This window comes from Pleurodeles waltl, chromosome 5 (assembly GCF_031143425.1).
Source record: "Pleurodeles waltl isolate 20211129_DDA chromosome 5, aPleWal1.hap1.20221129, whole genome shotgun sequence".
Lineage (NCBI taxonomy): Eukaryota > Metazoa > Chordata > Amphibia > Caudata > Salamandridae > Pleurodeles > Pleurodeles waltl.
In genome coordinates, this window is record NC_090444.1 from 585,586,660 (window position 1) to 585,614,022 (window position 27,363).

Sequence of the window (27,363 nt, forward strand, 5' to 3'; positions counted from 1 at the left end):
TATAACAGACGATACAGGGTTACAGAGGGTTACATTAATAGTAGCTAAGCTTGGACGTTTACATCAGTGTATGAATACAGGAGCTAACACAAGAGACAGTTACAATAGGGCAGGAAACATGAACAGTTTAAGGCAGATCAGGAGGCAGTGGAGAAAGTAAATAAGTCTGGTCGGGGTTGAATCAACCAAGATGTCTGTCAAATAGCAGGAGCTTGAGATCCTTTTTGAAGGTTGCTAGGAAGGAGGTTAGATGGAATGAGGGAGGCTACTATAAGTCCTTTGTGAAGTGGTAATCCATATACCCAGTGCCTGTAAATTAAATGCTACTAGTAACCCTGCAGTGCTGATTGCACCACCCACAGATGTAGCTTTCAAACTTGTCTCAGGCCTGCCACTGCAGTGCCTGTGTGCACAGTTTACTGCCACCTTCACTTGGCAATTCAAACTGCCAATGTTGGACTATTAGAAGGTCTCACCATTTGAACCCCTTGCTGGATATTTGCTGACCTGCCTGCCTGCAAGGCTGCTGGAGAGATAGCCACCCTCTAAGGAGGACTCTTGTGCTGGCCTGCATCCTCCCTTGTACCCACCAAAGTGTTCGCTGGAGATCTCAGTGTATGGAGAGCGCTGTCTAGGGCTCCTTGCCACTTCGAAACTAGTGCCTGGTGTGCGCTTCCCCTTTTTGCTTCTCCTTGGGACACTTGGGCATGAGGATCACTTCTCTTAGCTCTCTCATGTGGAGCGCTCTATTTTGGCCTGTCTTGAGCATGTGGAGAGCGTCCTACATAGTGGCAAGCAGCCCTTTTGTTCTCTCCAACAGGAGCCAACCTTTGCCGCTCTGGGCAGCTTGTGGCCCAAGGTTACCCTCTTAATGAAGGGGGGCAGGAGACAATGAGAAATAAAACTAGCATCCGTACCAAGTGCATCATTGTTCACCTTCAAGAGATCTGCACATGTAAAGCACTGCTTTCTGCAGCTGTGTACTGGTTGGGATCTACACTGCCCTAGAAGCGAGGCCGAGTGCTGGGATTCGAACCTAGATCAGCGTTGCCCCCCTCCAGATCCATGCTGCCTGAGAGATTGTAGCCGAGGGAAAACAAGTAATTGCAGCTCCTTTCAGAGCTGCCATCCCCAGCATGTTGTCAAGCAGCCACAAGTGACCCACATACACAAGACACGGCTGCTCATCCCAGCCTCAAAGATGCAAGCATAAACAGAGGAAGTCGCCATGGGCCCAGGACATGAGGTCGCCAACCCGACTGTGGCTGCCCGACCCAGCTGACAAGGAGTGCCAAGGGTGAGTCGGGCTCTGGGGATGTGTGACCGCTAACTGGCACTTCAGTGAAAGGCTGCACTTAGGTCAGTAGCTGCACTGTGGGTTGGAGGGTAGCTGCCTTTGTCTACTGCACGTGGGAGGGACCGAATGTGGTCTCCCCCATTGGGAACTAGCATTATGCTTCCCCCTTGCCTCCTGTAGGAACCGACTGTGGGGGAATGCTTGAGTGATACCGTAAGAGGGGAAACCTCTGGCAAGGACCTCAAGAGTAGTGCAATGGTGCTCAGTACAAACCAATCATTTCATTTGAGGACCTGAGCAAAAATTCTATATATCGTTTAGTAGGGGCACAGGTGTTTCTGCACCCTATGGGATGGCAATCATTGCAAAGGGATCCCTTATTACCAAATCATTCCTAGTATGAGTGCAGGTGAGCTGCACATACATTCTGGTGGGGAGTGTTTTTGGATCCATGTCCGTATAGCAAACTGCAATGTCTAATAAGTTCTGTGCCAAGCTACTAGGGGGTGAGCACAGCTTATCTTTTGGTGATAAGCTTACTTGCCCTGATTAGAGTGGTGGAGGATTCTGCCTGGCTGAGATGCATGCACTAGCCCACCAGAAACCCTATTTCTTATAAGTTCCTTGGATAGAGGGTTGCATCGATGTCGAAGACTTGATGCGAGGAGTAAAGGGGGCAACACATTGGCATTGATTCTTTCGGATGTAGGCAATGCACCAGTTCCGATCTGCACAGTTGGAGATGCACAGTTGTCGAGACTTGCAGCCATCATGCGATGTCCTCGAACAGCATTGCATCGTTGAACCCCTTTGCAAAGAAGGTGATACGCTGGACCATGCAGCCGACAATGCAATGTCTTTGTCCTCAGTGGCAGTGGTGATGTGTCAGTATTGAAGGGAGATGCAACAGTTCCGACCCGCACAACAACGGTGATGCAAAGATTTCACAGTTGCAGAACTTTCTACCCACTACCAATGGTCCAGGACTGGATTGGCACCACTTGGTAGGACCAGTCCTGCAGCAAGCAAAGCCCAGATGCTGGGGCAGGATGAAGTGAAGTCTTTGATGCCCCTGAGACTTCAGAATAGGAGGAAAGCCAGCAAGCCCTTGGAGTCACTTTGATTCTGGGGATGTGGAGATGCATGTACAGTCCTTCTCACTCCCAGACAAGAAAAGCAGCAGGGTAGGTGAAGCAGATCAGGAGTCCAGCAAAGTCCAGAAGAGTCCAGCAGAGTGACAGTCCCTTCAGCAGCACAGCAGCCCTTCTCCCAGGCAGAATGCCCTCAGGTCCAGAAGTGTACTGAGGTGATGGTGTCTGAGGTCCAGTACGTATACTCAGTTGTGCCTTTGAAGTGGGCAGACTTGAAAGAGAGGCCTTTAAAGTGCACAAAGTCCCCATCCTTCCTGGCTTGGCTCTAGACTCACTACAAGGGAATACACAGCCCTTTGTGTGGGGTCAGACACAGCTCATTCAGGTGTAAGTATCAGCTTCTCCCGCTGATCCTGCCCAAGATGACCAATCAGGAAGGTAATGGCCCATCAGGATGTAAATGGCCCATCAGGCACACCTAGGCTCCCTTTGTGTGTTGCTGTCTAGAGGGAATGCACAAGAACCCAGCTGTCTCCCACCCAGATGTGTATTCAGGGACAGGCAGAAGGAACAGAATAATTAAAGTGTGAATATAGCAACTTTCTAAAAGTGGCATTTAAGACTTAAAATCCAACTTTACCATAAGTTGTGATTTCAAATTGTGAGTCCAAAGACACAACAACACAAAATATAATAATAAGGTAATCCTAATGTTAACCTATGGGACAGATAGGCTTTGCATTAGTGAAAAAATAGGGTATTTTTTCACTGCAAGGATAACCTGAAAGTGCATGTCCAACATTTTAAATACACTGTTCCTTCACCTTAGAGCTGCCTAGGGCCAACCTTAGGGGTGAGATATGAATTAAAAAGGAAGCTCTGGGCCTGGCAAGAGGGTTAGCTTGCCAGGTCCACATGGCAGTTTTAAAAATTGCACACACAGGCCCTGCACTGGCAGGCCTGAGACATGGTTAGGGGGCTACTTAGGTGAGTGGCACAATCAGTCTTGCAGGCACACTAGTAGCATTTAATTTACAGGGCCTGGGCACTTGTAGTAAATCAAATATGCCAATTGGGGATGAACCAATGTTACTATGTTTATTGGAGAGAGCATATGCAGTTTAGCACTGGTTAGCAGTGGTAAAGTGCATGGAGTCCTAAAGTCAGCAAAAGCAATGTCAGAAAATAGAGGAAGGCTGGCATAAAGTTAGGGGAAGTCTACCCTAAGGCTGTCAGGTCTAACAAGAAGTAAATGGAGTGCTGCTTTCTGAGGGTGGTAAACTCCCTGTTTTGATAATACTGACTTTCCAAAGGTGGGTAACCTAATTCCTGCTGTCAATTGGGTTGACAGTTTTGAAAATGTTTCTAATCTTGCTCGCTTAGCACCTGATCTACGTACCCATGTTCCTTACTTTACTAAGAAGGGGGTCAAGAGCTTAGGTGCGCAATGAAGGTGAAGGAAGTGAGTACGGCAGTTAGGGATAGCTCACCTGACAAAGCCCCAGGCCCTGATGGTGTGCCAGGTGATGTATTTTATGGATAATATCATTTCTAAGATACATTTATAACAAACACACCTACAACAATTAATATCATCCCACAATCATAGTCTGTAACCATTATAGTACCGATTTTCAAAAAGGGGGACAGGAATAAACCCACCTGTTATTGTCCTATATCACTGAGTGATTCAACTGTAAATATTTTAGTCATAGTTTTATAATAAAGAATGAAGTACTGGGTGGAGGAAAGTTTATTTTCTATGAAATTCAATATGGCTTTTGTCCGAGCCAGAGGATGATTGAACAGTGTCTAAATCTGAACTTGATCACTATAAAATATGTTAAATCCAAGCTGAGGACAATTCACATGACATTAGGGAATTAACTTGCTGTCAGGACACACATGGCCCCCATAGCCTAATCTGTCATCTATGGCCTGCTATGGACCAGGGCGGTGGGGGCCAGGCAGGAAAACCATCACACATACTTCATGCACGCTCCAAGTACAAACATGCCCAACTGCATACACAAGACAGGCTCACAAAATCACACCATACACATGACCCACTCACATTGCAGGCACACCCACTTACATTTCCTTCCCACCTCCGTGCCCCTAAGTAGGAGCCACCAGGTACGTGGTTCCAAGGTCGAGTGAGACTTGGAAGTCTCGGCAGCCATCTTTAGATGCATGGCTATAAATAGTCACACGCTGGACCAAGTCCTTTTTGTCAATCCAGCTCCTGCAGCAGCAAGACATTCTGAGCCTTCTGACTTACCTGTACTGGTGAATCCAGGCCCTGCACAGCCCACAAATTACTACTCTAGTTCCAGTAATGGTAACCACGGGTTCTGATGCGATGACTCTAAAAGCAGAAAAGACAAAGAGAGCTAAGTACAAAACTGAGCAACGGCGCACGCAAATTGTTTTTGCAATCAAAGACTATTGAAAGGCAGAATTGAAAGGCACTGATAAGAGACTGCAGGCCTTAACAATTGGCACATATAACAGACTGCAAGTTTTAATTCTAGAACTTGGAGGAACATTTCCCCTGAACGTTAAATTACAACAAGCTTTGGGGCCATTGAATACCGGCAACAAGACTTATAGAAGATTTGGTCATCCCAAAGCACAAGAGTAAAAGAAAGCTCAAGCCACACAATACCGAGAGGTATCAGTATGACTGTGGTGGGCAGCTGAATCCATGTAAAAATGAGTAGTGTGAATAAGATTGCCCATAGTGTGAATGAGGTATGAATAAGAACCATTGCTTTCAGCTCTGATGTAAGAGGTTCCAACCCACAAGCTATTCATATCCCACCAATCGAGTTGGCTCATCTGCAGCACTCCGCCCTATTAAGACACAAATCTGAAGATTCTTAGTATAAACACAGCCAGGAGTTGACTAGATTAAACAAGTACTCTCTTTTCCAGGAATCTGGCAACTCCAGAGCACCAGTCCATACACAGGGGCATGACATGCTGGTTCCTAAGAACAGACATTCCGAGGGGGGGGCAGGTAGATTGGAGCAGGCACTCGAGCAGTTTTTCTTCTCCTACGTCCATTGTTTTCTAACCCCCCTTGCCCTCAGTGCTTCCCCTTGGTGGGTTGTTTGAACACTCACCAGGGTTATCACGATTGGGCTTTGATGGATTTATCCTCAGATCATCGTTCCCATTTGGCACGACAAAAAAAGGTCAGTGCTTTCTATTTAGTTTCATAGTCCCTGACACTTGTGCATTTGACATTGTGAACTGCTCCAAGCTGTGGTCAATAATGAAAACTATGTAGATTAAAGGACCATTCATACCTTTGTTCACCAATTTCTTTAGGACATATTCCGCCAGGGACCGCTTTGGTTACAATGGTGAATACACATTGAAAATAAAGCTTGACACAACCCATCCAACAGGGATATGTCATGGAACCCTTCTTATTTACAGTTTATATGAAAGGATTGGTGAGACACTTAATTAATAAAGGAAAAAATATGCATCAATCACAGAAGTGTCTTGTCCCGGTTATGCCGTATAGGCCCTCATCACAACTTTGGTGGTCTTTTCCAAAGGCCACTGAATCTGTGAGCGCAGAAATACCACCAGTGCTGGCGGTCTTAAGACCGCCCTAATACGACTGATCCCTGAATTCCACCTGAAATTAGGTGGAATTCTGAGACCAGTCGTGGTGGCGGTCGGTGGTGCAGAGGCTGTACCGCCACCTGTACTCCCACACCAAAAAGAGTCTGCATACCGTATTACAACCCGTAATATGGTGTGGCGGTGTCCAGATATCAAGACGCTGTTGGCAGTAGAAGTGTCAGGACCTGTTCCCCCCAGGATGACTTCCCTGATGGATGAGATAAGAGGATCGTCCGACAGGGAAGGATGTGTGTGAGTGTGTGTGTGTGTGTGTGAATGTCATGGATGCGGGGGAGGGGGCAGGTGGAGTGTTTGTGGGTGCATGTCTACATGTGTGAGTGATTGTGTGTGGATGGGGGGTTGAGTGAGTGTTTTTGGATGGGGTTGAGTGCGTGAGTGTGTGCGCGGGTGTGAGCGATTGATTGCGTGGGTGCGATTGAGTGGATGGAAGGGGTGAGTGCATGTATGCGTGTGCATGTGTATGTAAGTGGACGGGGAGAGGCGGTGCATGTTTGTGTAAGTGGATGGGGTTGAGTGTTTGTGTAAGTGGATGGGGAGGGGGTGCGTGTTTGTGTGAGCGCACCGGGAGAGCTCAGTCAGTCAGTCAAAGAAACTTTATTCGGCAAATGCCATAAAAGTACAAACAAAAAACACGTATTACAAATCTATAAAATGATTTAAAACACAGTTAAATGCCATAAAATAAATTTACCTAAACAGCACATAATCAACTAAGCCAAGTACCCCTTTACGGGTAGCTGATAGGTATACTACACAGTTTAAAATCACTAAGATGTATGCAAATGTAAAAAAAAATTCTCAGAACATAGACTAATATCAACTACCTTAAAATGTTATACGAAAACTGTCACGGGCATATACAAATTAGATCGAAATATTCAGTTTCCTAATATCTATAGAAGCTCTAATAAAATTTAATAAATGTTAGGTTTGAATGTCTGACAGTTTCTGAAAGTATAGTAGAGCTTCCTTGTAATGAATGGGTCTTTGTTGGCGTAAAATGGGTAAAATGAAAGCATTTCTAGGAGTAGCATATAGAGAGCAAAAAAGAAAAAAATGAAAAGTACTTTGCTTAGATCTGGAATCACAAGGGAAAGATGGTAAATCATTTTTGCCAAATACACTGTTTAGGAAAGGCCACCTTAAAATGAATCAAATTCATTCTAAAAAGAGTTAAAAGAGAGCATATTTTAGGTCATGAAAACCAGGTCAAATAGGGTTCCATGTATGAAGCCGTAGCAATCTGGACATAAGGATCAAAAGATTTTCGCAAGTACGAAAGCCAGGGAATCCTATTTGAATTGTCCAACTGTAAACAATCAGAAATACAATCCTGGACAAGGCTTGCCGCTGGGTTCATCCAGCATCTAATCCAGAGCAATAAAGGGGCAATAGAAACCGTGTCCTCCAAAAAACATTGACCCACTTCCTCATGACTGATGATATTTGCTGTACACTTAGGTACCATCAATAACCTGCACAAAAATGTATTTTCAACACGTTGGAGGGAGGGTACTTTGTTATAGCCCCAGACTCCTCCCCCACCTAAGGCTGCTGAAACACACTTGGAATTATAAAGTGTTTTAATCTGAGAGGGAGGTCTGTGGCCTAATTTACGAGTAAAATGGAAAATCGCTTTGATATTCCTTACCATCTGTTGGGTCTTAAAATTGAGGTGAGTACTCCAGGACATAGAAGAACTCACATACATACCTAAATAACAAAAATTATTTACCTTGTTAATGATATGCCCCCCCTTAGTAAATTGTTTGGACTTAGTGTTTCGTGGGCCACATGCCATAACAAAAGTCTTGGAATAATTTACTTTCAGATCAAGATCCAGCATAAAATTGTAAAAGAGGTCCAATAAACCCTGTAAACCATTTGCAGTACGAGCAACTAATACGGCATCGTCAGCATATAATAAAACTGGAAGCAGTCTCTGGCCCATCTTTGGTATATCCTTACTCTATTTTACCATGAAATCATAAAGCCCATTTATATATATTAAGAAAAGGGAAGGCGCTAGAATACATCCCTGTCTTACGCCCTTGTTGACAGAATAGGAGAGGTTCTCTGACCGGATGAGCCAAACTGAACTGACACCATTAAATCCGTATGTAGGCGTTTAATAAGCTCCAATAGAGTCATATCACAACCTAGAGCTCCCATAATTTGTCATAGCTTCTCCCTATTGACCAAATCAAAAGCACTAGTTAAGTCAATAAATGCCATATGAATAGACTCCTTTTTGGCAATTACATATTTGCTAAGTATCAGGTGCAAGTTTAAAACTTGCTCAACTGTGCCTAGGCCGGGTCTAAAACCAAATTGAATTGGGGATAAAATATGGGCCTCAGTCACCCAGTCTTCTAAGCGAGATAAGATCACACTTCCCAAAATCTTAGCCGTTGAGTAAATAAGAGATATTGGTCTATAACAGGAAGGATCTTGTCTAGTACCTTTTTTAAAGATGGGAATGATAGTAGCCAATTTCCATGAGGTAGGTATATTACTATTGGCAGCACTTCTCAACACATTTGTAACTAAAGGGCCCCAGAGATCAAGCTCAGATTTAAAGAGATCAACAGGGACCCCATCAGGGCCAGGAGCCTTTCCCTGCTTTAGCCGATTAATGGCTCCTAGGACCTCATGAAGATCAAAAGTGATATCTAGGGCATTTGTATTGGAGCCTAAAATAGACTGTGCAGTAATATTATCCTCCATGATCAAGTTCTCATTATCATCATTGTCTGGACAAAATACTTTCCTAAAAAGAGTCACCCATGCATCCTCTGCAATTAGGCAATCATCAGCCTTGGTGTTATTATCCGAAAAATATGGGTGATTTACCACCTTCCAGAATTCTGAAGTATCTTTCAAATCAGAAGCAGCCAATAGTTCTTCCCAAGCTGTGGTCCTAATTTCTCATTTCCTTTTTTCCAGAGCAGCCTTTAACTTGGCTCTGGCTAATATAACTAAATGGCGAGAAGGGGGAACTACTTTAAAGGCTTCTTTGAGTTTTTTATGGGCTGATGAACATGCAGAATCAAACCATCTGTACACGACCGGGCCCATAGGAGGCCCATCCACCACCAAAGCTTGCGAAATATCAGTACTTAAAAGTTCAAATTCATGGACTATACGATCATGGTCTAACTGCTGGGAAAAACAGATATTAATAGAATCAATCCTAGTTCTTATAATGTCCTGGTTAAATATTTTTGGATTTATTTTGTCCCATTTTAGACGTAAGCCAAATTTGTATTATAAACAGTGCTACTTCTCAAACCTTTATTCTTAGAGAGCTGATTAATATTCATATCCAGTTTAATGCTTAGGGGACTATGATCACTAGCACAGTGAGGCATAATCTTAAAATCATGTATTAGATGATAGTCTGGGGAACTAATAAGAATAAAATCAATAATACTCCCCTTCGGTTTCCCTGTAAAAGTGGGTATATTTGAGGCATCTGAAGCCAATTTGTCCATAACATGTACCAAATCAAACTTGCATAGAGAAAAGTTCAGATCTTCTCCTTCAGCAGAATGAGTAAAATGGGTCAGTGGCTCTCTACCCTCAATAGGGATGGCACACAATTCAGAGGGTTCCTTACAACACAAAGGAGTATTGAAATCACCAACCCATAAAACAACTAGATCATCATCCTGCAGATCCTTGGATGAATCAATAAAATCTGCTACCTCTTCCAGGCTTCCCATAAGGAGACCACGGGAATGTTATTATAAAAATTTGAACTCAAAATACCTTTTCGTCCTCTCATGGATAGTAAGACGACCATAAAATAAGGAGAAGACCGGATTAGAGACACATTCAATAATGGAAGATGTAAGGATACAAGAAGTAAATGGCCACCACGTGCTCTCCCCATTGGAGAAGTTATAGCTGGCTGACAAAAAGATGTATATCCATCCAGGAGAAACGTATCCTTTGACCAAGTCTCCTGGAGACAAATTATGTCATAGGATGATATAAAACTCGTCTAGTCTGAGTTATCTATTTTAGACCGAAGCCCCGCTATGTTCCAACTGATCAGGGTTAATGGTCTAAACCCGAGACATAATGTTAAATCTTTAGTGTTTTTAAGAGTTGACGTATCCAAAGCAATCTTCCCTGCTTCCCGAATGGAATTATCATAATCATTCCCGACCTTTGATCTCACCAAATGTTTGGGACACGGGGTTTCAGTAACCATCAGTCAATCGTTCTCATCGAGAGAGTTAAGAGCCAAATAACGATTGCTAGTGGGAACATTTACCTGCAGTTGTGGCCTTACTGGAACAAAAATGTGGTTACTTAAATCAGCAGTAGAGCGGTGTGGTAAGAGCGAGGGGTCGTAGAAATAACACAGTGAATGGATTTGAATCCCATTATCTGACCTATTGCATTAATCAGAATTAGCCAAAAAATAGTCAACTGAACAAGGATTAGCAAAGTTTAATACAACACAGTCTCCCTCCCCTGTTTTCCTTGAATAACCAACCCCCTTCACTCTACGCGCCATGAGGATCTTATTATTTGAGTGAATATTTGGTTTAAATTTAGATTTCAACCACTGAACGGACTTCCTGATTAAAGATTGTGTATCTTCTTTTTGGGAACTACCCAAAGGAGGAACATTTGATAAAACCAATACATACGGAATACAGTCAGGAGGTAAGTGCAAGGATTCTACATGATTTACAGGTTTATTAGATGCCGAAACATGTAACCTAGAGGGACAAACTTCCTTGGGCTTCCCCAGAGCAAAGTCATTCACAATATTATCTTGGCCAAAAACGGCCTGAGGATTGGCCAAGGGAGTACCAACTCCATGGGATAACAATGTAGGTAATGAGTTAGTTTGATTTGCCGATTCATGACTGTGACATTTTCCCGTACTTAATGATCCTAAATTGAGTTATTGAGATAAAGTACTAATCACATCATTACAGAAACAGTCAAGCTTACTAGTGATCATCGTAATAAGTTTCACCTCTAGGGTTGCACAGAAAGATTTACGTATAGAATCTACTGAGCTAGTAAAATCACCAAGAACATCCTTATCGAGGAGCATTCAATAGTGGAAGCCGAAACAGCTGGATCCTTAGCACTTGTTGCCTGATGGGTAAATGTTCTCCTTTTAGAGCCCAGTTCCTTTTTTATGTTCTTAGTCCTTTTTCCCCTCTCCTCTTCTTCGGTGGAGGGGAGTCAGCCTGGGAGCATTCCAGAGATGAATTAACATTAGGGGTAGGAGATTTGATTAAGTCTAGAGGAGGCATAGCATCATGGCCAGACTGTAAAATGTTGGTAGACGAAACCAGTGATAATGGCCTGGTTTTTGGATTAGTAATTATATGAACAGCAGGCTCAAGTGGGGGCGGCTGAGCATATTTTTGGACAACCCCAATCCTTTCTTCTACTTGTTCCGATTCAGATTCGATAGCCCCAATTACAGAGAATAAAGAACTAGTAATAGAGGGTTGGACTAAAGAGCCCATCCCACAACCCCCTGTTGCAGACTAATTTTTCTTTTCCCCATAATAGATAAAAATTCCCACGTACCCCTTAAAGCTCAACATAGAAACCTTCTGTCCTTGACGTGGTTACCACTGATCTGAATACTCCTTAGATAGTTTGTGGTGGAACAAAGGAGAAATAGCCAAACCCAGCCCTAGCGAGCACTAACTTCACCACGATGCAACGCGGTACGCTAAAGAGCGCCCGTGCGATGATAGATTCCTCACCAGAGGGGTACAATAAGTCATCTTTTGTACACGGTTCTTTTAACATTTCGATAGTGTCCACCAAATCCTTTTTAGGACTCACCCCCTGCCGTGAAATATGATGACCCAAATGGTCCAGTTCAGTGACTCCAAATTTACATTTGCTTCGCCTAAGAGATAACCCAGCATCAAGCATCCTTTTAAGCACAGCATTCACCCTCTCATCATGTTCTCTCACGTTTCTCCCACATATTAATACATCATCCTGGTAGCACTTTACGCCTGAAATGCCTTTAAAAAGATCTTCCATAATCCTCTGGAATACTGAGGCCGCAGAAACCAGCCCAAACGGCATACGCAAAAACTTGAAGGCTCCCATTGGCGTAATAAAAGCCGTTAATTCTTGACACTCTTTACTCAACGGAACCTGATGGTATGCTGATGCCATATCCAGAGTGGTAAAATAGCAAGCACCATCCAACGATGATACTAATTCCTCAATATTGGGAAGTGGGAACTTGTCAACCACCACTTCTTTATTTAAGGCACGAAGATCCACACATAGACGGATTTCATTATTTGGTTTACGTGCCACAACAATGAGAGCTAACCACTCCGTTGCCTCTACAGGCTGTATAACACCAGTGGACAACAATTTATCTATCTCTTTTTGTACAGCGTCTTGGACACAAATGGGAATGCGTCTAACTTTTGCCACAACTGGTACTGTGCCCTGTTTCAACTTAATATGGTGATTGTACCCCTTTAAACACCCCAAGGTGTCACTGAACAATTCACCAAAAGCTCTCACAAACTTGTTTTCGTCACCCTCAATAGATTGTACCTGAACAGATGGATGTGCATTAGGATTGAGAATGACACCCAAGCGTGCTTGATGACTCCAGCTCAACAAATTATCACCCCTCTCAGCAACATAAATCCTAGCATCAGTGAACCTACCATTGTACTCAATGCAGTCATCAAAATAACCTAATAACTTAATTTGCAACCCACCATAACCAGTAGGTTTAATATTAGGTTTGAACAGTTTCTTCCTTCCTTGAAAATTCTTCATAAAAAAATCCTTTGAGAGAAACGTGATGTGAGAGCACGAATCAAATTTCATTTTGACTCTAACATTCCCCACCAAAACCCACTCAGAGGGATGTTCCCCCTCACTCTCACTAACTTGAAAACTGACTTCCTTTATTTCTGATCTAGAATCTCTCCTATTCCTCATCCTACAATTTTTTCCAAAATGTCCTCTTTTTCCGCAAACATTACAAGTAATCCTAATAGCAGGACACTCACTTGCATTAGCCATGTGTCCAAATCTTCCACATCTGTAGCAATTTCCTTGAAAAGGTGTTGCAAACCTCCTATTCCCCTGTGTCTTTCCTGCGCTATTTTCTATTACTACACCTTTCTCACGGACACCCTCATACTTTTTTTTCTTCTCATCTTTTTGTATGACTTGACACTCCACTTCTTGTGCTTTTATACTGACCTTGTCTTCTTTATGTGCTTTACTTAGTTCTCCAACACACTTTAACATATGCTCTACCCTTTTTGCAATACTAACAACCTCATCCAACGGTGGCTCGTCCTTTAGCCAGAGTTCTTCCCTCACTTTATCACTGCAACACCTCAGCACAAACTGATCTCTAATCCTTTCTTCTACCAACGCCCCAAATTTACAACTTGAAGCCAACTTCCGTAAAGCCGTAATATATTCTTCAACACTCTCCTCTTTCCCTTGCTCCCGCAAACCAAAATGGTACCTTTCCATAATAGTACTAATCTTTGGCAAGTAATGTAAATCTAGTTGTCTTGCACATATTTCATATTCATTCAACCCCCTCTGATCAGCTTGCGACAATGGAGGTAGATTTTCCAACACCTCCTGTCCTTCACCCCCTAAACAATGTAACAAAAGTGCCTGCTTCCTTTCACCACTCAAATTCGTACCACACACCCTGGCATAATTCTCAAAAATCTTTTTCCATTTCTTCCACTTAATAACCGGTTCTCCTGGATCTGACAAGAAAAACGGCGGCGCCGTAACATTCTGCATACTCACAAGAGGTGTAAAACACTTCTTCCCCACAATATATTCCAAACCCTACTAGTTGCTAAAAGTACTTAAAGTCCAAAAGGGGTGCCAGTCACTGTATGTCCCAGCACGATGCCGCTATATCAAACACGGGTCTTCAGGTGTGTTTGTCACCGCAGAGACGACCTTTTCAGTTTAATTCATTTTACAACGCCCAATACTTGTATTCCACAAGTGCAATAAAGTTTCCAAAGAAATGTATATTCCCGTGACCACAAACCAATATAGTGATCCTTATCCAGTCTCCGTCTAAGTTTCAACTTCCAATAGACCGTCGATGTTCTTCTTCGATGTCCTCCAACAATTGCGCTGTAAAAATGAAAAAAATCCTTCTTCCTCATCTAAGATGGCCGCCACAAAACATTTGGTCCGTTTTCTTCAGGCAGTTGGGCTTGCTTTCTCTTTGAGCAATCTCGGATCGTTTTCCTCACTCAAAATGTCCGCAACCAAACATCCAGTCTATTTTCTTCAGTCAATCTGGCTTGTTTTTCTCCTTCCACCACACTCAAGATGGCCGCCAACAATTCCCACAGCTTTCAGCCCTTTTCCAATTGCTCACTGACCTTCTGACGTCGTGAAGCATACAGAGACCACTTTGATCCTCAGTAAATGCTCAAACAGCTTTCCACAAAGCCCCTACAACCGCAATTTCACACTTTTCTCTGCTAGAACATGCTGCAAGACGCACGATCCTCTCCCAGCACGTCTCTGTAAGTTATTTCAGTTTTTCTCTTAAATAATCCAAGCTCTTCCTTCTTTGTTGTTGTTGAGGCTGTCCCTTCCTCTGTGTTCCTTTCTCCGCCCAAGCGTCGCCAGTGATATAAAGTGAATCCACAACAGATGAAGATATATGGTAGGAGGTATTTATTACAGCCTCAACCAACAGCCAGCATATCAACTGTCATGCAGAGAACCCTGCATGACAGAACCTCAGAACAAGCTGGTTCCATGCCCAGTGTTCTGGCATGGAGCCATGTTACATCATTACACATGGTACATTTAACTATTATCTTAAGTAGTGTGAAACATGCTGGTTTCTTCTAACCATTTGTTTTTGTATAAGGCTAAAACAGTCAAGATAAGAATAAGAGAAATTTGAGATGATGTCACTTGTGTTCTCATATGCTATCCGACAGAGACTATTAATAAAAAAATAGTTTTAAGATTAATCTAACATTGTACTAATTCTTTCATGGGTTAAATGAGCAAGAAACAAAGCTGTAACACTCTTTCTATTCATTTACTTGTTACCATAGAACATTTGTGTCATTAAATGTTATATTTATGACCATAACACGGGTCAAAAGTAACAAAGAGGAACAAAAGAAGTAAAGGTAAGAAATAAGACTTTGTCTTTGTCACAGTTCAGCCAAGTACATGTTGCAAGCTTCAAATGCAGGTGTTCGATTAAGGCCTACAAAAGTCTTTCCACAGGTTAATCAGTGGTGTCTCCGCCACCATGGCGGAGGAGCATTGACTCCCCCCCACCACAAGCAGCAGTAGCTGCAAAACGTTACAAATAAAATGATAATAAACTATGTTTATTATCCTTACATTTTTAAAGGAGCGGGGCAATTGGCATGATGAGCACAGAGGGTAAGAAAATTATCTTGGGCTCCAGTCAAGTGGTGATTTGGCCGACTTACACTGCAGATCATACTTTAAACATTGTGCCATTACACAGCCAAATGAGTGGGGCAACCTCTTAGCAGATTATGCCATTCTTTTATACTGTTTTCACTCACAAAGTTGGTTTATCAACTTTGCCGTTGAAGCAAGTCAAACACTCATCTTGAATGAGACATATAGAAAGCATGAGGATTGGAAAGAACCTGTCCATTTTCCAGACCGGAAAGCCTATTTAGAAATACTCCTCTACAATATTATCACAACTCACTTAACACTCTCCCTATCCCTCAGAACATAAAAAGCAAAAACAGACAGAAAAATATTTAACAGATGTGTTCAAATTAAGTTGCAAAATGTACATGTGTAGTGAATCCTAGTTTGTTTTAATGGGATAACAGGAGTTAGCTTAGCCGTAGGCTTGTAAACTCGTGCCCCCGTCACCTAGTGACTTTTAACCTACTTAGCTTGCTCTGTCTTAGCTTATTTAATTATTTATTTCCTCTAAGATGGCTGCCTTGTTTATAGTTAAGCCACTTGTTATGAGTTTTATTATCAGTGTCACTGCGCCAAAGGCGTCAAGATCAAGCACGAAAGACAAACAAACAGTAGGTGTTCACACTTAGGGATTTTCCCTCTCTGTACTTTGAGGGATTGTTGATATTAATTGCGTCACAAGCATGCCTGTTATCTATTGTTTTGGAATACACCTACGTCAGGGGACCTTGTAGATCTGTATAAATACATCACACTTTTAGACAGATAATCAGAGGGATTCTGACCAGATGGCATCACCACCATCGCTGATACCGATGCTGCAGTCATCTTGACGCTGACCCAGTCTTCGTGTCCCTGCGGAGTCTGAGATAGAGACCTCATTCCAAGGTAACGAGGGTTGGGGGCTCCTCTCATGGACACGGCTTTGGCAGATTAGGTTTAGCAAACCCAGCTCTCCTTTAGGTAGGAGGTTAGGCCTATTCTCATTAGGGTATTAGGGCATACTCCTTCTTATACATATATATATAAATAAATATTTCTTTCATATATTGCAAAATGGTGGGGGACTTCATAACAATGACTCTCTTCTTCACAATACTGTTGCTTGGTATATTCATTATCCTAATCATTGCAGTTCATGCAACTTATCGCAAATTGCAGTTATGTTAAATAAAAACTATTATAACTTCACTGCATCTGTGTTATTGCCTTTGTTTGTATGAGACATAATATATCTGTCAGAAAAGGGTAATTTCCGTTTAACCACGACAACCCTGAGATATCTTACTTTGAGTCCATGTGTAAGCGACTGCCACAAATCACCATTTACTATTGTGTTTCTGGTGAGGTGCTGCTAGTGAGCCGGTAAGGTTGGGACAACAGTTGCGACTTGTTGTAGGAAAGACTCAGTCGCCTACAAACAAAAGTACTGTTATCCTTAAACCAGCAGTCTTGCTCTGAGCAAGAGTCCAAACTACAACATGGTGCCACCAACGATGGTGTTTAGGCACTAATTTACGGTTACCCTGATTATCACTGTCTCACAGACAGCAGGTACCCTAAGTACCATTATACGGAGACGTCCGTGGTCTTTGGGAGAAAGCTCCTCAGCTGAACAGGTAACACCTAATTAATCTGTAGGTTGTTCGAGCTCGAACTGATAAAAAGGAAAAACTTCCCCTATTTTTGGTGTTCCGTTTCTCTAAACAACTATTGCTAATACCATAGACATTCCTGCAAATGCTAGACATGCACTTACACAACATTTATTAGCGCATGGCCTTACAGAAGAGGGCGGGGATGTTACTCTGATAATAGAGGCAACTGAAGCATACCAAACAGAAACGTTTTACTGTTGGGTCACCTTTCCTGAGGCTGACCAAAGAACGCACACATTTCACACATATGAAATTGCGAACGTACCTGTACGGTACGAAGCATACCAGTATCATGAAATATCGCTCACATATCAAGAGCATCAGAACTGGTTTGAAGGCGCCCTACCACATGTACTACGAAGAGTGAGGCTAGGTCCTTTAAGTAATGAGGGCCCTACATGGCCTATGTTTGCCACATATACACATCACCCAGGCATACAGAATATGCCGATTGCAGATTTATGAGTATTATACAATGAATTAGTGGCATTATATAGACGATTGGTTCAGTTTGTCATGTGAACATTGAACACTACAACAGCACATCCAGCACCGCCAGTAGCTAGTGGATATCAATTGGCTACTGGGATTAATCCACAAACAGTGCATACTATTATGAGTAAAGTGCCCACGGAATGGGAAAAAATACTGTTCTGGATTGCCCAGAAAACTAATGAGCTGTAAGCTGTGTTTCCCCATACGGGACCACAGGAAAAACATAGGCTGTGTGTTTGCCGTTTGGGATGGTTCCCTCGGTGGATGACTGCGCCACATGGGGTACAGTCTTCGCTGCCGATTTTACTACCACACATGGTACCCCGACACTTGCCAATATAAAGGAGGTGTTAAAACAAATACAAAATTAACAAGGGGCTGCACCGGCCCTGGATCTGGGGATGAAATTGATGCGTAACTTTGACGCTGTCTCCTCGATAATACTGAGTAATATTAAAGGGGAAGCGGTGGCACTGGCACTATGCCAGCGATGTGGAACAAGAGAGACAGCTACCGAAAATAATTTCCGATACCTATACTAGTATAGGACGGGATAGTTTGGGAGCCAAACCTAAAAAATTTGAATTACCAAGTACCGCCCATAAGGAAGGTACAAAGCAGGCACAAGAGGGCTCTAAAAAGTGCTGGGACAAACAAAAATATTTCAAAGAAAGGAGAAATAAGAGAGCTGATTCTCCACATCCAGAGTTCTCCGAAAGGAGGTATAATCTCAGAAATAGGGAGCACATTAGAACTCCAGACAGATATACTGATTCACGTCCCTCTCGTTCCTTTCAGGATGCACCGGATAAACCTAGCAAGAGAGGGGGCCGTCAAGATCGACGTCCGGAATATGTGAAAGAAAAGAAAGACTCACCAAAGTCTGCCATTAAAAAAGAAGAAAAAACTGCTCAGCAAAAGCCGCAGTTTAAAAAGAAGAAGGTGGCAGCACTGACAGTTAAAAATGCCAGTAGTGTTGAGAACACTGTTGAGGAACAAGAAGTGGGCTGTGACTCTGTTTGACAGCGCAGCAGAGGTCACGATATGTCGCCAGAGTCTGAAAGATCATCTGGATGCGACAGCAACTAGCGATTACATTGCAGTTGAGACAGCGGATGGCCGCGTTCTCCCACCTGATCGGGTTTATGATTTAACAATTCAGATAGAGGGAGACGTGGAACGCATTATTAGTGTAATATTTTGGGATGAACTTCCTAGTGATATCCTGTTGGCCGAGAGAGACTGGCCACCTGAACACGTCCGCAAGCTCCCGCATGGGGAAGATGTCATTTTGCCTTCTTTTTCCGATCTTGTTCCAGAAGCAGACAAAAAAGCCTATGCTGCTGAATGGGCTTTAGCGCAGGCACCCTCACTATACCGTAATCATGTAGGTTGGGACAAGGACTCTCCTTGTCATGCTATTCCCGTTAGGTCTACACCCCAACTACAGCCACAGTACCCTGTTAAACATGAGGCGAAAGCTCCGGTGACGGAGATAATGTCACAACTTGAACACCAGGGAGTGATTGAGCCCTGTACATCGGCAATGAATAATCCATTATTTCCCGTTGCAAAGCCAGATCATTCATATAGAATAGTGGTTGATTATAGACACTTAAATAGTCATACACGCACATATGCTATACAAAATTCACACAGCACTGATAAACAATTTAGGGCCAGATGTAGCAAAATAACATTTTGCGACTTGCAAATAGCGAGTCATTGCGACTCGCTGTTTGCAAGTCGCAAAATGTTATGCAGAACGGTGTCTCAGACACCGTCTGCAAGTCGGTATGGGGTCGCAATGACCCACCTCATGAATATTCATGAGGTGGGTCGCAAATTGCGGCCCCATACCGACTATGGGCACTCGCAAACATGGAGGCCTGCTGTAGTCAGCAGACCTCCGTGTTCGTGACTGCTTTAAATAAAGCAGTTTTTTTTTTTTTAAGTGTAGCCCGTTTTCCTTAAAGGAAAACGAGCTGCACTTAAAAAAAAAAACGAAACCTTTAGTTTCGGTATTTTTTCAGGGCAGGGAGTGGTCCCTTGGACCACTCCCTGCCCTGAAAAAATGTTTTTGGGTCCAGTCACAAACTGGAAGGGGTCCCATGGGGACCCCTTCCAATTTGCGAGTGGGTTACCATCCACTTGAAGTGGATGGTAACTGCAACACCATTTGCGACCGCATATGCGGTCGCAAATGGTATTGCATACCACTAGGAATCGCAAATAGGAAGGGAACACCCCTTCCTATTTGCGATTCTGAAATGCATTTTGCGAGTCGGTCCGACTCGCAGAATGCATTTCTGCATAGGAAAATGTGATTTGCAACTCGCAAACGGCAGTTTTTGCCGTTTGCGAGTTGCAATTCCTTTCCTACATCTGGCCCATAGTGCGTAAAAAATATAAAACTACATTGGATATATCCAATGGGTTTTTCTGCCAGAATTTAGCACATGAAAGTAGGGACCTAAGTGCATTTTCATTTGGCTCTCAGAAACGCTTTTGTCATTTACCTCAAGGCTATAAAAATAGCCCAGGACTGTTTTCAGCCCGTGTAACATAAATTTTGCACGAGCTTGATTCCGATGCATTGTCCTATGTGGATGATATCTATCTCACTGACGACGCCCTCGACATTCATCTTGCGAGGGTCGATCGGATCATTTTGGGATTTGCAGAACTCGGTTCTAAATTTAATTTTAAGAAAAGCAAGATAGCCTTTCTTAGTGTATTGTTCCTGGGATATGAGCTATCAAACGAGGGAAAGAGCCTGGCCCCGCACTTCCTAGAAAAGTGTGCTCAACTACAGCCTCCGAACACACTTAAGAAATTACAGTCATTGCTGGGTTTCTTCAATTTTGGCAGAACATACATTCCAGATGATGCAGAACGCATCAAACCACTTTATGACTTAATTCAGCCCAATTTTTCTAGCAGACGATGGACGATTGAACACACACACATCCTTAGGGACATACAACAGGACATGCTGGTAGCTAAACACTTATACACACGTGACAATAAAACTAATTTAGTCATCAGAATAATTGCTGGTGACCTTGGGTTTACTTTTGTCACCTTTAATGAGGGTGACATGGTGCCGATAGCATATAAATCCCACTTATACTCAAATGCTGAAAAACGTTTTGCACCTACAGAAAAGATTCTGACTGCAGTTCAGATGGCCGTCATAAAGGAGAGGCCACTTGCCCAGGGGAAACGCATTATTGTTGTCTCCCCGGTGCCGGCCTTAGAGGCTGTCACTAAAGCGAGCGTTCCGAACGCTAAGGCATTACATCCACGTTGGATTCAATGGGCAACGTTTCTGACCGCCACTGATGTTGATTATGTATTTGACCCAAGACTTAAGACACAAGAATTTCTCCAGTATGAACAGGAGTGCCACGCTCCTCTAAATATCTTGCCTCTAGACAGTTATAATACTATCATTTATACTGATGAATCGGCACAACCGGCTGTAGGTACTAAACATCAATACTTGGCATCTTGCGCAGCCGTGTGTGGGGTACTGGAAGGCGGAGTTTTCCAGCCTCACAATACCTACACGCAGACCTTAGGGGACTGCACAGCCCAGTTGGCCGAGCTTAAGGCTCTTCTTCCAGCGCTCGAACATACTGAGGCAGGAAGCCAGACTTTGATAGTCTGTGATTCATATTACTGCGTCCAGTCATACAATGAATATCTCAATCATTGGAAACTGAATGGGTTTAGGGATTCTCAAGGGAACACCATTAAACACAAAATGTTGTGGGGAAGGGTGGCTGATCTTAAGGATAAGCTACCATGTGTCCATGTAGTTCATACATTAAGACACCAACGTGTAGGAATACACGTTGCCGGCAATACATTGGCTGATGAAGCGGCCAAAGCATCAGTAGCTACGGCTTCCGTGGCTGCAGTGACTTGTTCATGGACGAGGTTGGATAATGAAATACTGATTGCCGTTAAAGCTTCGGCTGCAGGCAAGACCCTTCCGAAAGGATACCCTACAAACTATACTTAACATATCAGTGCACAGAATGTTGCTTATATGACAATTCCTGGGGTTGGAGATCGAGTGATCCCCAATGAAGACCAGAGATTAGAGCTGATTACAGCCGCAGATGAGGGTGTCGCTTCTGCATATGCTGGTATACAGACCACGGTAACAATTCTACAGCAAGGATACTGGTGGCCTGGTCTATGCAGACGGACTAAACAGTATGTCCTTTGTTGTGACATTTGTCAGCAGATTAAGGGCTCTAATATCAAACGCCCTCCACAGACATCCCTCTTAGTGTCAGACAAGCCACTCCAGTGTGTGTACCTAGACCATTGTGGTCCCTTACAGCCTGATGGTGAATACAAATACATTTTAGTGGCTGTGGATTCCTGTTCTATATTCCTGTGGGTATGGCCACAGCGGTCGGCTGAAGCTCGGACTGTTATAAAAGATTTGCTGATCTTTATCAGTACATATGCGGTTGTAGCATTCCATTCGGACCAGGGCCCTGCATTTGCCTCTAAAGCATTCAGGGACACCATGGGAACGATGGGTGTTGAACTCCATTACTCCTCACCATACCATCCCGAGGGAAATTCAGTCTTGGAGAGGCGGAATCGTGATCTAAAGCAGTCCTTAACAGCTTGAGTATTAGGTTCAGGCCGCAGTTGGTTACATCACCTATATGGGGTCCAGAGAGCACTGAATAATCTGCCAAGACGGTCCTTGGGGGGAAAGTCCCCATATGAGGTTCTCTTTGGGATACCTATGTATGTCCCCGATCTTGATGCCCCTGGTATGGTGGCAGCAGAAACGCCATTTGACATAAAAGAACGTCTCACTGTTTTACAGGAGCTTCAACAATTTCGTGATGATAAATCATCTGCAAGTGCTGCCACCTTAGGAATAAGGGAATTGGCGAAAACTTCGACTGGCTGGATTCCTAACGTTGGGGATCTGGTTCGTGAGAAGATCTCTGTGAGAAAGGAGTTTGGTCCATCATACAGAGCACCTGTACCGGGTTTGGGAATAAAAAGCACCAGGACTGTCATCCTACCACCATTGTCCGGTTCCAAATCGAATAGATTCATCTCCATTGATGACATCAAATTACACCATGTGGCCAATTCTCCACAGTAGACCAGGAGGTCCCTTGGGTGGTTCCCGATCCCCTCTCACTACCCAACAGGACATCCATCTACATAGAAGGATGAACATCACTGCTACTGACTATGCAACTATGTCCACTGCTGTTCCAGACACTTCCTTGACCATGGGGAGGGCAGAAAATGAACTTTTGTTGGTTCCAGTCACATCTTCGGTGACCACCCCGCTTCAAGATTTGGCTGTATTTTATACAAACACTTCCACGACTCAGGACGTTGTCTATCAAGAACCTCCACGAGTGGTGGATCAGAATTCAGTGGGTACTGTGTTTGCAGAGACTTCCACTGGCTATTTCATAGACATTGATGATTTTTCTTCGGATTCATCCTCAACTGTGACTGACAAAGTTTCAAAAAGTAGTGAGCTGTATCGATGGCTTAAAAAGAACTATTTAATATACCCATGGAACTATCTATGGTTCTGTTTGATATTTATTGCATTACTTTTATGGATTGGTTTTGTGACTATTTTCTTTTTGCTGATTAATGGTCACTATATTCCTGATCGCTCCTCTGTGGAGCCTGTTGATGAAATTTTAACACCACATCATTTTTCACATGAGGTCTGACGAGATTTGTCCCCTGTAAATATTACAGCTATACCAATTACTGATGGGATTGTGTGGGACAAAATTCCATTTGATATTTACGGGCCTACAGAGATAATTCAAATACCATACGTGTTCAAAGTTTCGATGTCGGATGTTATTACACCTAATGTTGTCTCTGATGATTGGGATGGCCAAACAGTTGATTCCATGCTAACTGAAATGAAGGACTATTCCGCTTTTGGAAGTGATGATGTATATGATTATACAATGAATTATGGAGAAATGTTCTGCTACAACAATTGGGGACATCACTACCTACACCGTGCGACTAGATATAGGCCTCTCTTGAACTACACACAGTGGGAACACTGCTCAACACCACAGGTGGGGAGTCCAAAGTATTACAGCGATAAATTTACATACTTTTCTGGGCATGATACAAAGAAAGCAGAGTCGTATTATTTTAAAATACCTCTGGCACAAATTAGTAAACTTTTGCTAACAGATACGAAACTGATTTATTCAGATCCCTTTGTTTCCCGGCTCTCGCTTGAGGGTTACGAATATTGGAAAGATACTATTGATTTGAAAAGTGTATGGGGGACACAAGATTGGCAGATACAGGGTAGGGAGGCTTTGTTTTAAGCATGCCTGAATCCTGTGCAAACGATTTTCTTAAATGACACTATTGAGCAGACATCCTGTCTGGGGATAGCAAAAATTAAAGACCTGAACACGCCCAGTATCCCTACTCCGACAAAATTTAGAGATTGGCAACACTTTCTTAATGTCTCAGAAGACAGGCTAGATGCAATGGTTAAGGCTGGTACCTATAATTCTTCACTTTCTCGTCCCGGCGGGTGGTTGGTTTGGCCCTCCGACACTGATGAGTGCCAAAAGCATTTCTAGAACTCTTCAGGGGTTTTTTCTATTAACAGGCCTGACCCTCACTTTCAATCAGGTCAACATACAGGTATAATTACAACATACAGTGTGGGTAAACTGTGCCAGCAATGGGTGCAGACAAACGCGTTAACAGCGGTTAAAAAACACCTGAACACTCTTTCTGACAGCATAGACTTACACGATTTCCTGTTGGGTCCTAGAAAACAGCCCTCAAAACAGTTTTTATATGCTATGTATAATGACATTTGGAAACTTTCCCAGATTGAGACTGACGCACGTTTAAGGCAACTAGATAAGGAGAAGTTGGAAAAAACATCAGCTGTTGGACAATGGCATGAACACGCTGTCCAACAGGATTTATTCACTATCGAATACAGTGTTGTCTGCTATTGATATCATTCAGACAGACTTGTCCCAGTTATATCATGGGCAAACACAGCTACGTTCCATCATGCAGCTGGGTTGGAGATTATAGACACTGAAAAGTGGCCACATTCCATGGAGGTACATTAATGGGAGTGAACTATTCACTGCTTTTAATTTTTCCAGGGAACAAGAGACAATGGCTAAAAGGGAGGCTAGTTTCACCCTGCTTCAAGTAGAAAAGTTAGATAAGTTGCCCTTCACAGTAGCAGAGAGTCCTTCAACTATCTGGCTCTTGCACGGCATTATTAATTTACCGATTTCAACGTTTCGTTTCTCGAGCTGCCTGAAACATCTTGCAGTGGGACGCTATGAGCAGCTAGGAGATAGCTTTATTAAGGAAGAGTGGGAGTTACCCTTTGACTATAGATGTCTGAATGGTGAACAGGAGGTCTTTCTTAGCAGAAGTGAATGTGAGACTGCTGTTCGTCATTCTATGATATGCAAACAGGTGTCTCTTTACGTCTTTGCAATGCGGGGGTCGCAAATTTGGCCTGTTTTCTGAAGGGTACTCCGGTCCCCTTGATTCGTCCAGTGTTTCATGTACTTTCCAATGGCAGTTATGTGGTACTGAACGATGAAAGCTGTTGCGGCTTGCGACCTGGAATTGCCTACGCAATCTCAGTCACGAAGGTCGTTACGTGTTATGGACATGTTTTGTTTACCCCCACACGAGAGATAAAAGTATCTGAAATGTGGCCCCACATAGATACTATTAATGTGAACTATGACAAGTTGAGTAGACTAAAGGCGCTATTGTTTCAGAAACAGGTCGCCTTGACATCCGCAAAAGAGACGTATGCTCTCCAGATTGCGAGATCATCAGCTGAGATACAATCCCTTTCAAATACCGATTTCCCCAAACATTTTGGAGAGCTGGTATCCAGAATATTCAATGCTTCAAGCACCACTGGGATTGTTCATTTCTTTAAGGCTGTCGGGTCTGGTTTCGTGTCCATCTTCCAGACTGTCTTTGGAGTCATCCGATCAGCCATCCATTCTCTCTTTTCAAGTGTGTTTGGTGGCTTTCCAATTATTTTGGCTTTGATTAACTAGTTACTTTAAAGTATCTGTTTCCCTATCCTACGTGTGAAACATTATTTGCACTTCCATCTTCTGCAAGAGATATAAAGTAATACGGGCACAGGAATCAGACATTGATCACGTCACTGAGACATAAGTTGAATGAAGAATTCAGCCTACACAAGCAAACTGGTCACATACAAAAAAGTGTTTTACAGGTAGATAGAATCTCATTGAAGCAGAACATGGCACAAATCTGCTAATGAGGGATTACCTGAGTCACTGACATCAGAATCTCTAGTTAAAATCTGCTGAAGAAAAACCAGTCCAAAGGGATGGAAAGTGACTTATAGACTAGTCAGCCTTCCACTCCAGAAGCCTTGTGTCATAGTGCAAGGAGGTGTGCGTCAGGGGAAGAGTAGGGTTTGTGCTGGAAGGTACCCATTCCTTCAAAAGAACTATGCTTTAAGGCATTTCTCACTGTGTATGTGTGCTGTACAATGCAGCACAAATGCCAAGTGAGAAAAACAAAGCTAAATGAAAACATTTCTCCACATTCTATTTACCACAAAGAGGTGCAGAATTTTGTGCAAATCCCTGTCTACAATACTTTGTAGATAGGGATCTGAGTCAAAACCCATGGACGGTTGCATGTGAAAGCTCATGCACCACTCATGGAAGGTACCCCTTGACGCAAAGTAACGAAACGCAGTGTACAATGGAGCTTTACATCACTTTGAGTTACATTCACATTGAATTGCTAAGCCCAGCACTAAACTTGGCGGTTGGTTTTTATTAAAAAGCAACACTTACCAACACTGAGGCCCTCATTACAACCCTGGCTGTTTTGTCGATTGCACTGTGTCGCACCGCAGGGACCGGCGGTTTTCCGAAACAGTGGTCCAGGCGGATTTAATCCTCCAGGGCAGCGCTGCTTGCAGCGTTGCCCAGGGGATTACGAGTCCCCCTCCCGCCAGCCTTTTCATGGCGGTAGGAACCACCATGAAAAGGGTGGCGGAAAGGGGAGTCGCGGGGCCCCTGGCCCCCTGGCACAGCCCCATGGAGCTTTTCACTTTCTGCATAGTAGACAGTGAAAAGCGCGACGGGCGCAACTGCACCGGTCGCACCACCGCAATACAGCCGGCACCATTTGTAGCCGGCTCCCATGTTGAGGCCGACATCCACACTGGGCCGGCTGCCCGCCGGCCCAGCGGGGATGTCGTAATGGCCACTGCAGGAGTGCGGCCGTATTGGCGGCCGCCAATGTTGTAATGAGGGCCTGAGTGTCTGTAAATCTGGGCTTGTATGTTTATGGTTTGCTAAGTTTGCTGTTACACTCTGTATCACCGATTGTTTTAGGCAGCATGTTCCGGTTGACTAAGGCAGGCAAGCATAACCCGCCACTCTCGTCGACGGTGGGTTAATACACATCTTGTATAAACTGTGCTCACCCTTGTGTAGCTTGGCACAGAGCAGTCAGGCTTATCAAGGAGTCCATGTGTAAAGCAAAGACACTTCCCCACCACAGCTACGCTGCACAGCACAAAGGTGACTTCAGACACCGTCAATGTATAAAAAGATTGCATTCAACACACACCTTTTCGACACAGTACAGG

At 43.4% G+C, this 27,363-nt stretch overlaps 1 long non-coding RNA gene across 1 annotated transcript in view; it reads right to left on the reverse strand.

The window, feature by feature from the left end:
• Window positions 1–27,363, reverse strand: part of LOC138297288 (uncharacterized) — a 417,360-nt gene that overhangs the window by 147,006 nt on the left and 242,991 nt on the right. The window contains exon 2 of the long non-coding RNA XR_011203999.1: window positions 4,670–4,756. This is a non-coding gene — a long non-coding RNA (uncharacterized lncRNA). The remainder of the gene's footprint in view (window positions 1–4,669; window positions 4,757–27,363) is intronic.